This window comes from Chiloscyllium plagiosum, unplaced genomic scaffold (assembly GCF_037043375.1).
Source record: "Chiloscyllium plagiosum isolate Xiang-an unplaced genomic scaffold, Cpla_swu_hap1 HiC_scaffold_48, whole genome shotgun sequence".
Classification (NCBI taxonomy): domain Eukaryota; kingdom Metazoa; phylum Chordata; class Chondrichthyes; order Orectolobiformes; family Hemiscylliidae; genus Chiloscyllium; species Chiloscyllium plagiosum.
Genome location: NW_028270186.1, coordinates 40562648 through 40581581, shown reverse-complemented (window position 1 = coordinate 40581581; position 18934 = coordinate 40562648). Strand labels below are relative to the sequence as shown.

The window sequence follows — 18934 nt, the reverse complement described above, 5'->3', positions numbered from 1 at the left end:
ATGTGCAGGTTAGGTGGATCAGTCATGCGAAATTGCCCACAGTGACCAGGAATGTGCAGACTAGGCAGATCAGCCATAGGAAATGCAGTATTACAGTGATGGAGTGCTCTGGGCGTGATGTTCTTCAGATGGTCGGTGGGGTTTGATGGGTCAATGTTCTCCTTCCTTACTGTCGGGATTCTATTCTATGATTGAGGATAAAGGCTTCACGGCAGGGTGTCCTTGGAGAAGGAGCATGTGGTGTGTATCAATGCTCTCGAAGCCTTTAGATAGAGGTGGGCATCACAGGGGATACAGTGCTTTATCTCCACCGCTGCCCCCTCCTCCCCCCAACTCTACTTTGATTTAGTCCCTTCCCACTCTGTCACTTGTAATGGTTTGCTTTGCCCATAATGGGCTTTGTTTATAAATATTCAATTGGTTACACAAATGGTTTACTGCTGGTGATTATAGGTAATAGGTTAACAAAAAGAAAAATGATGTAATAATGATTTTGATGGTGGCAAGGTTGCTCAGCTGTATGTGATAACACTTCTGGGTCGGAGAAATGGGGAATAAAGAAAGCTTCACAGCTCACGGAACAAGAACTGAAAAGCAGTTAAATCAAACCAAAGGTTCAGACAGGGAGGGAATATTTCCCTGGAGTTTGGGTAACTGGAAAGTGATGGTGTCCGGGAAGAGACAGGATTTTCTTCTAAAGGGCATTTAAAATTTTAAAAACTGTTATATTCAGATATTTTCAATTCTTTTACTTTTATTTATTGTGGAATAAACTTTAAGACAAGGTTAGCAAATTTGTTTTTTTTTAAATGTAAAAGACAAATGTTAAATAAAATCCATCAAACCAACCCTCACTGAAAACTGATGTGGACACGCAATCTCCTGGAGAATCCCTGCCCTGCCTACTTCTTTCTACCCAGGCTCCATGGCTATATACATACCTGGGATATAGCAGCAGGAGGCGGCCATTCGATTGTGCTCCACCATTCAATGGCAAACAGCTGACCATCCAGCTCAGTCTCCTGTTCCTGCTGTGTTCCAATCCCCTTTGATGACTTTGCCTCGAAGAACTATATCTAAGTCCTCCTTTGGTTTCACTGCCTTTTGTTTCAGTGGCGTTGCGGTGTTACTGTGTGGGTGTAGGCAGGGGTAATGTGATGGTGCTGCCTCCTGGAGGATGCACTCAGCGTCCCTCATCATCCTGCAGTAACATCAACCGGGTTTCAGCAACTCGAGATAGAAACCATTTCTAGGATATGGGCATCACTGGCTCAGCCAGCATTTATTCCCTATCTCTAGGTACCCTTAAGAAGATGGTACTGAGCTGCTGTCTTGAACCAATTGCAGTCCATTTGCTGCAGATAGACCGACAATGCTGGGAGGTAGAGTGTTGCAGGACTTTGGCCGAGTAATTCCCCATCTTTGGTTTGTCAAATTCTGGATAACTCAATCACGATTGGCACAGGATTTTGAGATTTCAGTCTGCAAATCTTCACCATCTAGCACCCTATTTAAAGGAATAGGTACAGATTAGAAATTCAGAACAGATAATTCTAGTTTCTCTGGAATATTTTTCCACTTTGTTCCCCCGAAGCTGTAACCCTCCAGCCCACTTACTCTCTCCCACATTCTGACTCTGCTACCCCCTAAAGTGCACCCTCCCCATTCTCATGGATTTGCTGATAAACAGATCCATGCCACCACTTCCCGTACTGGTTAGACTCTGCACCCTTTCTGGGTTCACTTCCTTTCCCTTCAGTTGCTGCAAGTCAATAATATAACAGCAGAATGAAACAAAAGGGAACAGAAAGGGAGGTGGCAGATCCTGGACAGAAGAGGAACCTTCAGTTTGGGAGAATGGGTCAGATCCTTCTTTGTTTCCCATTGGTCGATTCCCAGTGTTATGACAAGTTGGGAATGGAACTTGGTCCCATGTGGGTGTAGTCATATTTTGACCCAACAAATCCAATACTACAAGCAGATGAATCCCTTCGCCAGCCAAAGTGCGAAATGCTTTCCTTTAGTTACCCCGAAGCACATGCTCCAAAACCCGCCGACATTCTGTCCGTGTACAGTACTGGTTTTCCCCGCACACGTGTGGTCCCTGCCTCAGGGACTGTGGGAGTTGTAGTCCCCATGAAGCCTCTGGAGATCTGTCTCTGAAAAGTGAAAGAAAGTGTGGGCTGGAGGGTGTTGTGTATAGGATATCCGTTCAGACACACAGGACATGTGGGCTGTCACTGGGTTTTACTGAGACATCCGTTTAGACAACCCGATTTCTGACGTAAGAAATACACATTCAGCCAATTGCGGGGTGGGGAGGTTAATAATGGGCAGCAGATTTTAAGCAGAGGTGGCTTAGTGGCTAGCACTGCTACCTCACAGCGTCAGGGACCCGGGTTTGATTCCAGCCTTAGGCAACTATGTGGAGTTTACACATTCTCCCCAAGTCTGCATGGTTTTGTTCGCTGCTCCAGTTTCCTCCTACAGTCCAAAGATGTGCAGGCGAGGTGGATTAGTCATGCCAAATTGCCCACTGGGTCCATGCATGAGCCGGTTAGGCAATTAAAAATGGGAAATGCAGGGTTACAGGGAATGGATGGGTCTAAATGGAATGCTCATCATAGGGTGTGGACTCGATGGGTGAATACCCTGTTTCTGTATTTTGGGGACTATTCTATTCTCATGAAGAAGAATGTATCTGTCTCGATGTGTTTGAACCTGTGGAATTCGCTATTCAAAATGCGGTGGATGCCAGGACATGAGCAAATTTAACGAAGAGATACAGATTTTTAATTTGCAATGAGTTGAAGGGTGAGGGAGAGCAGGCGGGAAAATCCAGCTGACTGAGGTGAGCTCAATCCTCATGGTATTGAATGGTGGAGCTGGTTCGAAGGGCTGCATTGCCTCTGCTGTGCCCAGTGCTTCCCTTCTTACGGTAATAACTGGAAAGCTGAATCCAAAACTCACCACCATCACCAAAGATTTTCGGAAAAAGCAGAATAGTTAGGTGGATTAGCGTTCCAAACTTAGATAGTGAGGAAGCATGTAGGAGATAATGATTTTGCAATTTTAAACTGAGGGGAGACAGTGATTTATGGTTTTAGATTGTGAAGGACATTCACAGCGTCCAGAATACTCCGTTGTGAATATCTATCCTGTACTTTATTACAAAGCCAAGGTCTCTGACAATGAAACCCAAAACACCCAAGAAGCATCGCCTCACCTCGTAATCGGATAAAAGACTTGTGATAAGTCTGGTTGAATTTAGAACACAGATGGAAAGCGAGAAGATTAAATCCAATCCCAGGATCCTATGCTTAAACAAAGGATACTACAATAGGATGAGGCAGGAGTTGGTTAATGTAGACTGGAAGTAAAGACTTTACGGTGGGACAGTTGACAGACAGTGGAGGAATATCAAAGAATTTTTCGAAGTGCTCAGCAAAAGTATATATCAGTGAAAAGGAAGGACTGTCGGAAAAGGAGTAATCTGCCATGGGTGTCTAACGAAATAAGAGAAGCTATTAAAGTGAAATAGAAGGCATACAAATTGGCAAAGACACCAAGAAAAAAATTAGGAGATTAGAAAACTTCAAAGATCAACAGACGGCTTGATGGGATTGGGGATAAAAAGTGATGAGTAGCTATCCCAGGGCCGGAATAGCAGTTTACCCTGCTAGAGGGGAACCTATTGTGTTGGGAACATATGGCCTCTGTAATTGTTGAAGCACTTAACTGTTACCACAGAGATAATCCTGATCAAGTTAAAAATCACAGCACACCCCAAAAGCTTGTACTTCCAAATAACCCTATTGGACTATAACCTGGTGATGTGTGGTTTTTAACTTTGTCCACCCCATCCCAACCCCAGCTCCTCCACATCAGAATCCCGATAGACAGCCCCTCTGAAACTGAAGCGACTGTCAGGTACTTGAGGGAGCCACGGGGTCGTGGGGGGACGGATGTGTGGTTTAACCACAAAGCGCTGAACTGAACTAGCCTTTTGAACTGCCATTGTCATGTAGATAATATTGAGAGACAGTCTGTATTCAAAGTCACAAACCACAAAGGTAGAAGAATGGGAGCCGTACATTGGACCTGATGCTGCCGAAAGGCATTTTGCACGTAAAATATCCAGGTAACTACCATGACTCATCAATAAAGTCTCAAAGAAGACCTCACAGAGTCTGTGCCTAGTTATTCCTATCCAGCAGGGTTCATGAATATGAGGACACAGCAGTCAGTCTTTACAGTGGAGAACACGAAGAACATGCAAGTAATTGATAAGGAAACTGAGGAAGGTGAGGACTTTAAAACAACCATTATCATGAAAGAGTTAGAGCTGGGAAAGTTAATGGAGCTAAAGGTACACAAGTCTCCTTGCCCTGATGGAATACATTCCAGTATACCAACAGAGTTAGTGGGAGAAATAGCAAATACACTTAGGGCTGTAGAATCCTACAGCAGAGACAGGCGCTTTGGCCCAAACTGGCCCATGGCGACCAGAATGCCCATCCACGCTAACCCCATTTCCCTGCACTTGGTCCATCTGCTTCTGACCCTTTTCTATCCATGTATTTGTCCAAATGGCTTTCACATGTTGTTAATGTACCCACCTCAACCACTTCCACTGGCAGCTCATTCCATATACATACCACCCTCTGTGTAAAAGAGTTGCCCCTCAGCTTCCCTTTGATTCTTTCTCCACTAACCTTAAACTGATGCCCTCCAGTCCTTGGTTCCCTGGGAAAAAAGACTGAGTGCATTCACCTTACCCATGCCTCTCATGATCTTATACACTTCTGTAAAATATTCCCCCTCGGTTTCCTCTGCTCTAAACAAAAAGGTCCTCGCTTGTCCACCCTCTTCCTGTAACTCAGACCCCTGAGACCTGGCATTATCCTTGTAAATTTCTTCTGCACCTTCCCAGTTGAATAACTGAAACCTACACTGCACTCATCACATTTCCCGTGTTTCCCCACGGGGCACTGGAACCGATGTGACAACGCCAATGGATTACAATCCATGATCGATAATTCACTCCGTTACAACAATCCCATTTTCACAGCTTTTTTCATGATGCAGGAATCCTTTTGTCTTTCTGGTTTCATGGTAAATTGTCCTCATACAAAACCAATCTGCGGCTGAACTGTTCCTGGGAAATGTGCCATGATTTTTTAGACTTTCAAAAACCAATGAAATTTCTCTCCTCAGTCCCCACGCTAACATGGACTTCGCTGTCTCAGTACTTTTTTCCAGCCACACCGACATTTGAAATATTCGCCCACAGACAGAATGCACACCTTTCATTCCAGACGAAAAGGTCAATGATATTCAGATTGGCACGGATCCAGAACATGAAGTTCGATTTGAATTTCTCAACTACAAATCCCCCCTTTCAGTACTCTACAACAGAGAAAACAGAAAGTGCTGGAGATCCTCAGCAGGTCTGGCAGCATCTGAAATGGTGACAGATGCAGGAAACATTGCAGCCTTGAAGAAGTGTTTAGATGATCACACCAGGCATGTGTGCTTGATGACCAGTATGGAGAAGATGGAGGCATTGTATTCAACAATTTTCTACCAGAGACTCTGACACCATTTAATTCTGTATTTCTCCGAGATTCCCTCTTCTCAGAAGCAGGCAGGAGTGGGAAGCAGGGGAGAATGTAAATGATGTGTGACCTTCCTAGTGAGAGGATTTGAGTACAGGAGCAGGGATCCCTTGCTGGAAGGGCCTTGGTGAGACCACACCTGTGTGTACCTTTGTTCCCCTTTCCCAAGGAGAGCTATCCTGGTTATTGTGAGAGAGTAAAGGTGGGTCATCAGCCTGACTCCTGGGATGTGAAAATAGTTGAGGGTTGCAGATCCTGGAAGTCAGGGTCAATACAATGTGGATCTGGAAAAGTGCAGCAGGTCAGGCAGCATCAGAGGAGCAGAAAGGTTGATGATTTGGTCAGGACCCTTTGTCAGTCTCGATGAATAGTCCTGACCCGAAACGTCAACTTTCCAACCCCATCATATTCATACTGGTTATCAAGCTCCTATTTATTGTTGTCCCACGTTCTAGCACTCAGCGTGTAACTGATATTGTAGTGCTTGGTGTGACTTCTTCAAGTCTGCAGCAGTGCCCACCCTAACCCTGACCATTGAATCCCCTGTCACTATAGCCGTGTTTCCTCTCTTTCCTCCCGCTCTGTGCAGCAGAGCTCTGTGTGGTGTCATGAACCTGGCTGTTGCTGATTTCCCGAGAAGTCACCCCACCCATTTCCACCCTTACAGAATCCCAAGCAGTATACAGTATCTGTTTGAGAAGGGGATGACCACTGGGAACTCCTGCACTCCCTTCCTGAGCCTTTTACTTGATCTGGTGGTCATCCATTCCCTTTCTGCCTGTGTAACCCTCGCCTGCAGTGTGACGGACTCACTAAACGTGCTGTCCATAACATTCTCAGTATCGCAGATGCTCCACAGTGAGTCCACTCTCAGCTCCAACTCTGAAAAGCAGTTTCCCAGCAGATGGACGCACTTCCTGCACACACAGCCGTCAGGGACACTGGAAGCGTCCCTTATTTCCCACATTGTGCAAGACGAGCACACCACGGCTCTGAGGTGCCCTTTCACAATATCTCTCTACATTCATCTAGTTACTCCCATTAAGCGAATTTAAAAGAGTGAGCAATCTTCTTTCACTTTAAGCATGTCCATTATAATAACAAAAAAAATCTTTACTTAAGCTGATATGTCATACTTTAAAAACTTAAATACTCCACAGGTATCACTGACAAATTGGCTATTCCCATTGGGACTGTGAATTTCTGAAAGGCCTGAACTAAAACTGAGTTTCAGCTTCAACTTCTCCGTGTCTCATCTCACTATTTACACCCAACTCCAAAACAATCTCCTTGAGCCAAGCAGCACTATTAGTGCAGCCCGGCCATTTTCATTGTCTGTTCACACCTACACTGCCCCAGCCTCCTGTACTGTTCCAATGCACCTCAATGGGAGCTCAGGACCAGCATTGCATCTTTCAATTTAGCCCTTTGTAACACCAGAGTTAAATGGTCTTCAGCAGTTTCTGAATGAATAGACAGTTGTCAGAATCTGGAACGTTCCATCTGAAATGGTGATGGAATTTGAGTCCACAAAGAATTTCAAAGAGAAACGTGCAGAGAATTGGAAGTAGGGAGTTTACAGATTTACATTATAAAATGGATGATTGAGACTAAATCTGACAGTTCCTGCAAAAAGACGAGGTGCAATTTGGATAAATCTGTGCTCTCTCTCGGGCCAATATCTCCTTCCACAGCTGCAGGGCCAATAATTGAACACATACCCCAAGGGTGATACAACCATGGACTTGAACATCTTTCTGATTTTGGCTTGACAAAAATATTGAAGATAATTTCCCACAGACAGAACAGACAAACCTTTCTCGTTCCACAGTTTAATGCCAATGATATTCAGATCCTGATGACTCCGCTAAATATAAAAACATGTTTTTTGAGATCCCAGTCTCAATTATTCTCAATTAATATCCTATAAAATGAATTCACAAAACAAAGCTCACAGTCAGTGCAAGATGAATAGTGAAGGCAAACACTTCTCTTGGTATGTGTTTGATGTGTAAATGTTCCTCTTCAAATCACCCCGCCCCCACCCAGGAAGAGGACATGTGCATGCGTCTTGCTGTACCTTACCCCAAATAAAGATGGCAGCCATAACCCAGGTCCTCTCGCTGCCTGAGGCCCAAGCCATCTTCCCCTTTGTTGCAAACGTGGGACCAAGAGTTTCTAATTCAGACTAACGACCTGCAGAGTGTAACTAAACCCTCCCAGTCTACATTGATACATTTCATCCGGTTTCTGCTGCACTCTCCCCTTCCCGCCTCCTGCACACACCAAGGGTCATCATGGGTCCAGTGACCCTTCCTCAGAACCGATGACAGTTGGGAAAATTAGAATCTCTTCAGGAAACAGGCCCTTCGGCACAACAATTCCACACCCACCCTCCGAAGTTAATCCCACCCAGACCCATTCCCCTATCCTATTACTCTCCATTTCCCCAGACTAATGCACATCCCTGAACACTACGGGAAATTATGCTGGGCTAACTCACTTGACCTACACATCTTTGGACTGCAGGAGTTAGGGGTTAAAGAGTAACTAATAGGTGGGGACAGAGTCCAAAGAAAGACAGGAACATTTGGAAAGGCAAAGGAGTGGGAAGTTGGAAAGCTGTTAATGGAGGAGACAGGAACCTTCGAGCATCTCCGTGGCGGTGGTGGAAATGGTGGCTGATGATCTACATTGTGCCGCAAAAAAGACCCTGAGCTTCCAGTTGCCTGCTCTTTAACACACAAGACTGTTCCCTGTCCAACATCTCTGTCTCATGCTTACTGCAGTGTTCCAATGAAGCTTGATACAAGCTGGAAGAACACTTCAGAACATACCAAATGGCTTCCTATTTCAAGGACTGAAATTTCCCCTCAGATGTGGTCAACAATGGCCTCCAGTGTATCTCCTCCACTTCCCACACCACTACTCTTGAACCCCATCCCTCCAAATGCAACAAAGTTGGAATCCGACCATCCTCACCTTCCTCCCAGATACAACGCATCATCCTCTGCTATTTCCACCACCAGATCAAACCACCTGAGATATATTTCCCTCCCCGCTCCTATCAGCATTCCACAAAGACAATCCCCTCTGTGACTTCCACGTTAGATCACGCTCCCCACCAACCCATCCTCCACTCCAGGCACCTTCCCTTGCCACCGCAAGAGGTGGAAAACCTTTGCCCACACCTTCCCCTCACCTCCATCCAAGGCACCACAGAATCCTCCCACATCCAGCATAGATTTCCCTGCCCACCTGAACACCTCATCTATTGTGTCCTTTGCTCTCAGGATGCCAAATTGTGGAATATTTCAGGGAACATTTCTGGGACACATGCACCAACCAACCCCATCGCCCTGTGGCCGACCACTTCAGCTACCCGCCCACACCACCCCCCAACCCCGCCGCAAAATCCGAGCCACCCGACACCTGGAGGAAGAACATCTTGGGAACTTTCAACCACACGATATCAAGGTTTCCTCATCTCCCCTCCCCACCTTATCTCAGATTCAACCCTCCAACTCGGCACAACCCTCTTGAACAGTCCCACCTGTCCATCTTCCTTTCCAATTATCCATTCCACCCTCTCACCACTACCTCCATCTACAACGACCTATTGCCTCTCTAGCTCCCTTTCCCCAACCCCAAACACACCTCCCTATTTATCTCTCAGCCGTATTCCACCACCCACATTTCTGATGAAGTGCTGACATGCCCAATACGTCAACTTTCCTGCTCCTTGGATGCTGCCTGACCTGCGGTGCTTTTCCAGCACCACACTTTAATATAAGCTGGAAGAACAACACCTCATCTTCCATTCGGGGACCCTGCAATCCTCTGGCTTCAACATCAAATTTAATAATTTTAGGTCCTGAACTCTTCCACGTCCTAGTGTCTTTGCCCCCTACCCCACATACCAGGCCTTGTTATTACGTAGCCTTCCATTACACATTACCTATGGTTAGCCACTAACAGTCCCCATAAACAGCAATTCACTCTCCCCCTCAGATAGTTATCCACTCCTTTGTCCAACTGCTCTTATCTCTCTCTTTGGACTCCATCCCCACCTATCATTTACTCCTTAACCCCTACCATCTGCAGAAAAGCCGACATTTTTTCTCAGTAACGTCAGTTCCTGAGGAAGTGTCACTGGATCGAAAATGCGAACCGATTTCTCTTCACAGATGCTGCAGATCTGCTGAGCTTTTCCAGTACCTTCTGGTTGTTGTGTGTGATTTACAGCATCCGCAGTTCTTTTGGTTCTAATTTACTCGGAGTATCTAATTCAGGTCCAGCAGACTGAAAGTGTTTATCAACCTTCCTAGTCCACACTAACTCCATCTCTCTCCCAGTATCTGCTGGTCTCTCCCACTCCTTCACATTCAGTCCCCCCTCACAGTGACTCTGCCCCTGCACAGCTGATGCTCATGTGTTGGCCTGCTGGACCCACCCCTCATTCATTCCCATTGGCTGGAGGACCACGCCGACTCTCCTATTGGTCTGAAGCTGTGTCAATCAGCCAGGCCCCATTGTGACCTGAGTGGTGGGATCCTCCCAGGTGCCTCAAAGGCTGAGGAGTGACCTCATAGAGGTTCATAAAATTATGAGGGGCATGGGTAGGATAAATAGACAAGGTCGTTTCCCTGGGGTGGGGGAGTCCAGAATGAGAGGGCATAGGTTTAAGATGAAAGGGGAAGAATTTAAAATGGATTTGAGGGGCAATTTTCTTTCCCACTGAGGTTGGTGCGTGTATGGAATCTTCTGTCAGGAAGTGAAGGATGTTGGTACAATTATACCATTTGGCATCAGGATGGGTTTATGAATAGGAAGGGTGCAGAGTGATATGTGCCAAGTGTTGGCAAATGAGTCTAGATTAGGTTGGGATATCTGGTCAGCATGGACCAGTTTAACCAAAGGGTTTATTATCATGCTGTACATCTCTACAGCTCTGCCCTGTGATGAGCTTCATCATTCACAGTGAATGGGTCAGTATCACAGAGCACAGGGGCTGGGGGATATTCCGCCCATTGGGGCTGTAGTCTCTCCCTCTGAAGATGGTGCCAGTCAGTCCCAACGCACCTCCCATTTGGACATAGCCCTCCAAATCTTTCCTTAAAAATGTTAAATTTCAAATTTGTTTTGACAATAACTATTGAATCTGCATCCAGCTGTCTTTCAAACTATCCCAGATGCTCAGAACTTAGTGAGTAAAATAATCTTCACATTTTTCTTTGAATTATTTGCCAGTTACCTGAAAATAGTTACTAAAAATTGTGACGTTAAAAATTTCTCACTCTGTCTCTCTGTAAATGAAATACCCTGGAAACTAATCAACTCCTGGTCGAAATCACTGATTAACCTTCTGAGCTCCAAGGAGAATTGTCTGACCTTCTGCTAACTCTCCATAAAAGAGAAACCTATCTTAATTTTAATTTATTAGTGCCATAGAGATTTACAGCACAGAAACAGACCCTTCAGTCCAACTTGTCCATGCCGACCAGATATCCTAAATTAATCTCGTCCCATATGCCAGCACTTGGCCCATAGCCTTCTAAACCTTTCCCAATCACATAACCAGTAAGATGCCTTTTAAATGTTGTAACTGTACCAGCCTCCACACTTTCTCTGGCAGCTCATTCCATACACACACCACGTTCAGCTGGAAACTTTGCACCTAATAATCCTTTTCAATCTTCTCCCTCACGCCTGTGCTTTCTAGTTTTGGACTCACCTATACAGGAATAAGACCCTGGCTATTTATCCTATCCATGCCCCTAACGATTTTATCAACCTCTGTGGTCACCTGTCAGCATCCGATTCTCCAGTGAAAACAGTCTCAGTCTATTCAGCCTCTCCCTGTAGCTCAATCCCTCAACCCTGGCAACATCTTAGCATCTTTTCTGAATCCTTTCAAGATTCACAATATCATTCCAATAGTGGGGAGACCAGGACTGAAAGCAGAGTTCCAGAAGTGGCTGAATGAATGTCCTGTACAACTGCAAAATGTCGTCACAACTCCTGTACTCAATGCACAGACCAATAAAGGCAAGTACACCAAACACTTTCTCCACTACCCTGCCTATCTATGATTCCATTTTCAAGGAAATATGAAACTGCACTCCAAGGTGTCTTTGTTCAGCAACACTCCCCAGGACATTCCCATTAAGTGTATAAGTCCCACCCTAATTTGCTTTTCCAAAATGCAGAACCTCACATATATCTAAATTAAACTTCATCTGCCACTCCTCAGCTCATTTGATCGGAGTCTCATTGTACTCTCAGGTAACTTTGCTGTCCACTGCACCTCCAGTTTTGGTGTCTATTGTAAACCTACTCAGCATAGCTCCTATATTCACATAGAAATCATTTACATAAATGGCAAAAAGCAGTGGACACAGCACCCAGCCTGACAGCTCATCGCAGGCTTCCAGTCCAAAAAGCGCCCTCCACTATGACATTGACTGCTCAGCAAGATTAGAGCTCATGGCATACAGGGAGAACTAACCATTTGGATACAGAACTGGCTCAAAGGCAGAAGACGGAGGGTGGTGATGGAGGGTTGCTTTTCAGACTGGAGGCCTGTGACTAGTGGAGTGTTACAATGATCACTGCTGGATCCACTACCTTTCGTCATTTATATCAATGACTTGGACGTGAACATAGGAGGTATAGTTAGTGAGATGACACCAAAACTGGAGATGTAGTGGACAGTGAAAAAGATTACCTCAGAGTACAATGGGATCTTGATCAGATGGGTGAATGGGCTGAGGAGTGGCATTTTGGGAAAGCAAATCTTAGCAGGACTTATACACTTAATGGTAAGGTCCTGAGGAGTGTTACTGAACAAAGAGACCGTGGAGTGCAGGTAGATAGGATAGTGAAGGCGGCATTTGGTATGCTTTCCTTTATCAGACAAAGTATTGAGTACAGGAGTTATGAAATCATGTTGCAGCTATATAGGTCATTGGGTAGGCCACGTTTGGAACGCTGCGTACAAATCTGGTCTCCCTCCTATTGGAAGGATGTTGTGAAACTTGAAAGGGTTCAGAAAAGATTTACAAGAACGTTGCCAGGGTTGGAGGATTCGAGCTCGGCTGAGGGTTGAATAGAGGTTGAATAGACTGGGGCTGTTTTCCCTGCAGCGTCGGAAGCTGAGAGGTGATCTTATCTATGTATATAAAAACATGAGGTGCATAGATAGGATAAATAGACAAAGTCTTTTCCCTGGCGTGTAGGATCCCAGCACTAGAGGGCATAGGTTTACGGTATGAGGGAAAAGACTTTAAAGAGACTTGAGAGGCAACGTTTTCACACAGAGGGTGGTACGTTTATGGAATGAGCTGCCAGAGGAAGTGGTGCAGGCCATTACGATTGCAACATTTAAAAGGCATCTTCATGTGTATATGAATAGGAAGGATATGGGCCGGGGGTGCTGACAGGTGGGACTAGATTGCATTCGGATATCTGATCAGCATATACTGGTTGGACCGACGGGTCTCTGTTTCTGTGCTGTCCATCTATGACTCTTTGACCTTCCAGCCAATTCCGTATCCAAACAGGTAGTTCTGCCAGAATTCTATGGCGTTGAACCTGCTAACCAGTGTGTTATGTGAAACCTTGTGTCTTCCTCAAGTCTAAGTTAATGATTTCAATGCACAAAGCCATGCTGACTCTCCCTAATCATTTCTTGCTTTTCCAATGACATGTAAATCCTGTCCCTGAGAATCCCTTCCAACAACTTCTCTGCCACTGACTTCAGGCTCACCGGTCGATAGTTCCCTGGCTTTTCCTCACCACCCTTCTCAAATAATGGCACCAGTCTTCCAGCACCTTGTCTGTGGCGATCGATGATACAAATATCGCAGCGAGGGGCCCAGCAAAAGCTTCCCTAATTACCCACAAAGTTCTGGGATTCACCTGATCAGATTCCAGGGATTTATCCACCTTTATGCATTTTAAGACATCCAGTACCTCCTCCTCTGTAATATGTACACTTGCCAAGTTATCACTATTTATTTATCCAACTTCTCTAACTTCCATATCCCTTTTCAGTAAAAGCTGAGAATCTCTCCCACCTCCGACTGTTCCATAGACAATCTTGTTGATCTTTGAGGGTCGCTATTCTCTGCCTAGTTATTCTTTTGTCTTTAGTGTATTTGTAGAATTTCTTTGGATTCTCCTTAAACCTATTTCCCAAAGATATCTCATGTCCCCTTTTTTGCCTCCTGATTTCCCGCGAGTATACTCCTACTGCCCTATAGTCCTCTAGGGATTCACACAAACACAGTGGAATGTACCTGCCATATCCTTCCTTCATTTTCTTGACCAGAGCCTCAATTTCGCAGGTCATGCAACATTCTCTACACCTCCCAGCCTTGGCCTTAAGAGGAACATACTGTTTGTGTACTCTCATTGTCTCAGGCCTATGGAGGCAATGGCAGATGAGGACAGAGAAACAATCATTATCAGTAAAGAGGTAGTGTTGGGAAAGCTAACAACTCATCCTTATCTCTATAATTCCTCTCTAGCCTCAGAACTATCACTATCTCTGCATCAAAAACATCGCAATCTCTGCAACATCCTCCAATCTCTAATCTCCTCCAGTCTCAACACCCTCTCTGTTTTTAATCTTGTCCACCCTCATAAATCTCTGTGATGTGCCTTTCTTTAATTCCAGCCTTCAGGATAACCCATTTTTATTTCAGATTCCTGCACCCCGAGCTCCACAATGTCCCGCTTAACCTCTGTCACATTTTCCTCCAAAAAACATGAATCAATCATGTATCATCTATTCTAATATCACCTTCTCTGACCTGGTTTCTATTGTGGCTTGTCATATTCCTATATTACCCGTCTGTGGTCTACATGACAGAAAATGGTTTTGTGGTCCATTGGGTTTCTGCTGTAAAGAAATCTCCCAGCTAACTATTTTAATCCCATTTTCCAGCACAGAGCCCATAGACCTGTCAGCCTTGGGCTTGCAAGTGTGTTCCTAAATAGATTTTAAATGCCATCGGGATTTCTGTCTCTCACTCTCTTCCAGACAGAGAGGTTTAGTGCAACTGTTGCTCTATGCTGTCACCCACAGAGTTCAGAGCAGCTGGGTCTGTGCGAACCACAGATCGCCCACACATTGTGAAGGATGGCAGGGTCCCTGAGAGGGGGCACAGGAGATTTACCAGGATGGTTCAAGGAATGGGGGATCTTAGTTGCAGAATTTGTGGGACTTTTTTAACATTAATTGTTCACATGACATGTGTGTTGCTAATACACATCAAGAATAACCATCCACAATTTATGGACTCTCCTTTTCAACCTCTCCCCTTGCCTGCGCTGTGGTAATATTCAGGTTAACCACTACCAGATATCTCTCTCTAATGAGAGAGCAGTCCTATGGTCTGGGAGGACAATGCTGACTTGATCTTTTACACAGTGATGCCACTGTGCCTCGAGGGTGGGGAGAGGGAATACTGAAGGTTTAGATTATATTAGATTACATTACAGTGTGGAAACAAGCCCTTCGGCCCAACAAGTCCACACCGACCCGCCGAAGATCAACCCACCCATACCCCTACATTTACCCCATACCTAACACTACGGGCAATTTAGCACGGCCAATTCACCTGACCTGCACATCTTTGGACTGTGGGAGGAAACCGGAGCACCCGAAGGAAACCCACGCAGACACGGGGAGAACGTGCAAACTCCACACAGTCAGTCGCCTGAGGCAGGAATTGAACCCGGGTCTCTGGCGCTGTGAGGCAGCAGTGCTAACCACTGTGCCACCGTGCCGGGAAACCACTCAGGTACAGTGCTTTATCCTGGAGGATGTTCACTTTCTTTAATATTGCTGGGGGGGGGGGGGTGGGGGGGTGCACTGATGCAGGCAAGTGGAGAATGTTCCAACACAACCCTCAGGTGTACCTTATAGAGAGCAAACAGACATTGGGGAATCAGGGGTTTGGAAAAACAGATTGTTCTTCTTGTAGCAAAGGAAATTTGGGGAGCTGTGACAAAGCGGTTTACAAAAGTTATACGTTATAATAATAAACCTTACACCCATCAGCTCATTATACAAGGATTACAGGACACATGCTGAAGATTTGGGAAGATCTATTGAGAAGATGGTTTGATTCAAAGGAGAACGTTTATTCAGCAAATGGTATTGATCTGGAACACAATACTCTCACACAATATGAATATCTAGGGCCTGATGAATGGAGTAATTCTGTCAGAGTTTGGCGTTACAATGACTAAGATTACCATCTGAATACCTGCCTCTAATATAAGTTTATAAAATCCATCACTGTCAGTTCAAGTTTGAAACTCATACAATCCCCTCCTCCTGGCCCAGGACGACTGTACACATTACCCCTGGTGGAGGTTAGCAGGCACGTCGAGGGCAAATCTATGTGGGTTTCTTTGAGGTTCCACCTTAGGACTTCATGTGACTGAACATAGGACAGAATGTCCCAAGATTCAGTGAGATATGGAGAGCAGGATTTGCTTCCCTTTCTTCCGTTCTGCCGCTGTGCCTCCTCAATAAGACATGGGGTGTGAAAGGCTCATGCAGCTTGATGGCCAAGATGTCTCCATTCTGATCAATGGGCAGCAAGCTCCTCCCAGTCATGAAACAGAGTATCCCTGAAAGATAGCAACTGCGCATGCTTCCCACTGCCCAGTGCTTCCAGTAAATGTTTCGAATAATGACGGGGGAAACCTCCTAGAAAAGGCATAACAGGAAAGTTCCAAAAGGATTATAAACAGCTTACAGAGAGATATTCACAGGAAACGTGGGCAACAAGTTGGCAAATAGAGTATAACTTGGGATAAACTGTAGAAAGTTGCACCACAAAGGGACTGGGGGAAAATGAGCAGGAAACACAGAAAGCTAGAACACAGTTACAACATTAAATCAGGAAGGGGAATGGAATGCTGTCCCTTATTTCAAAGAGTTTGCCATATAAGAGTTTGGAGTATATACCTTAGGACAACTAAACAAATGGCGAGTGAGACCACATCTGGAGTAACGTGAACAGATTTGGTCGCTTTAGTTAATGAAATAGAGCAGTTTATTGGAGGCAATTCAGAGGAGATCCATTGGGATGATCCCTGTTTTGAAGGAATTATCTTGTAAGCAAAGGCTGAATAAGTTGGGAATCTACTCACTGGACTTCGGAAGAATGAGAGGTGATCTCTTTGAAACATACCGGATTCTGTCGAGGTTTGACAGGGTAAATATGGAGCGGATGTGTCCCATTTATGGGTGAGTCTTGAACCAGATTCTGGGTCAGTCGTGGAATCAAGGGTTCTGTTTCAGATTTGTCAAGTTAAAGACAACACCGACACAGGTTAGGGTTTCAGTAGCAATGGAGCTGGGGTGAGGAGGAGACAAGCAACGTTTTCGAGATTGGAATTCCTGGTGTTTGTGATTGTGTAGATGTCTGATCAGAAGGTCACCTTGGGGTCAGATATGAAAGCAATATTGTGAAGAATGTAGTTCTGCCTCAGACAGTTCCCAATGAGAGGGAGGGACACAGCAGTAAGGGAAATGAATTTGGAATAGCAACTGAAGGCAATGGGTTTAACAATTGTACTGTTTCATTGGAGTGGATTGCAGCTAATCGAAGCGTGGTAAGCAGTTTGATAACTGAGTAATAGTGGAGTAATGGAGACGGATGATGGGAAGGGAGAGCTGGACACTGTCAGTGTACATGTGAAACCTAACACAGTGCTTTTGGGCGATGTTACCTCCTGGCAGTCTGTAGGTGAGAAACAGGACGGACCAAGGATAGATCCTGGAGGGACACCAAATACAATAAATTCAGAAAGGAAAGGGAGAGTGGAGATTAGATTAGATTAGATTACTTACAGTGTGGAAACAGGCCCTTCGGCCCAACAAGTCCACACCGCCCCGCCGAAGCGCAACCCACCCATACCCCTACATTTATCCCTTACCTAACATTACGGACAATTTAACATGGCCAATTCATCTCACCTGCACATCTTTGGACTGTGGGAGGAAACCGGAGTACCCGGAGGAAACCCACGCAGACACGGGGAGAACGTGCAAACTCCACACAGTCAGTCGCCTGAGGCGGGAATTGAAGCCGGGTCTCTGGCACTGTGAGGCAGCAGTGCTAACCACTGTGCCACCGTGCCGCCCATAATTGTCCATGGAGCAGGATTTTCCAATGATGGTGAGGTCAAATATTAGGTTTTAGCAAAATGGGAGAGAAGGACATTACGAGAAAAGACAGACAGACAGATCATGGAACAATATCTGTGAATTGCAAGGGGGGGGGGGGGGGGGGAAGGGTGGTGACAAGCAGGAGGATGAGACAGAGATTTGGAATATCCACGATTTAGCTACACTCGGGTAAATGGTCAAGATGACCTCTAATAAGGCTTGACAAGAGACTCTAGGAAATGCAAGTTTAGGACTAAAATGAGGAGCACCCTTGTGAGGCAGTTTGGCTCGGTGGGCTAGTGGAGAAGGAGCGAAGAAGCAGAGGCAGCTGATCGGATTGTCTCAATGTTATTGACAGAGAAACTCCATGTGCTCCTCACTCTTGTTGTTGGAGGGGAGGATGGAGGAGGCAGGATAATGGATATTTATTTATTTTCAAAACAATAAACACAACCTGTGATAGTGATTCTAAAAATAAGTGAACAAACCTGTCGTATTTATCATTTATCAAGAATATTAAAATATATAACTGAAGTTCAGGTTTCAATCCCAAATTGATTGAGGGTGGCTCTGAAGTCAAGAAAAAAATAACTGGAATGAAGAATCTACTGTTTGCCATGGAACCATTGGGGATGTTTTTCTGCCATTGACAATATCCTTGAGGGAAAGAAACCCGACAGCGACCCATCAAGTCACTCATTGTATTAATCACTACACAGTCTCAACAAAGGAATGAAACTGGATGTACCACATTACATCTACCAATGCATTAGCAAATACAACCACACAATCAGCCCTCTTGACCCTGCAACTTCCGCCTCACTGTGGGCCAACAACAGCAGCAGAACTGTACTCCAGCCCAATCTGAAACTCATGGCCTGATATCCCCCACTCAACCATTATCATCAAGCCAGGGGAATCAACCCTGGTTCAATGGTGAATGCAGGAGGGCATGCCAGAAGCAGTACCAGGCATACCTAAAAATGAGGTGCCAACCTGGTGCAGCTACCAAACCTGCATGGCCAAACAGCACAAGCAACACCAAATAGAACTAAGTGATCCCATAACCAATAGATTAGATCTGAGTTCTGCAGTTCTGCCACACCTAGTCAATAGTAGTGTT

General features: G+C 45.3%; 1 long non-coding RNA gene across 1 annotated transcript in view; it reads right to left on the bottom strand.

The window, feature by feature from the left end:
• LOC148135884 (uncharacterized) overlaps positions 1-13959 on the bottom strand; it is a 38034-nt gene extending 24075 nt beyond the window's left edge. The window contains exons 1-2 of the long non-coding RNA XR_015754835.1: positions 13919-13959; positions 942-1507 (exon numbers count right to left, since the gene is read on the bottom strand). This is a non-coding gene — a long non-coding RNA (uncharacterized LOC148135884). The remainder of the gene's footprint in view (positions 1-941; positions 1508-13918) is intronic.
• Between the last annotated feature and the right edge of the window lie 4975 nt (positions 13960-18934).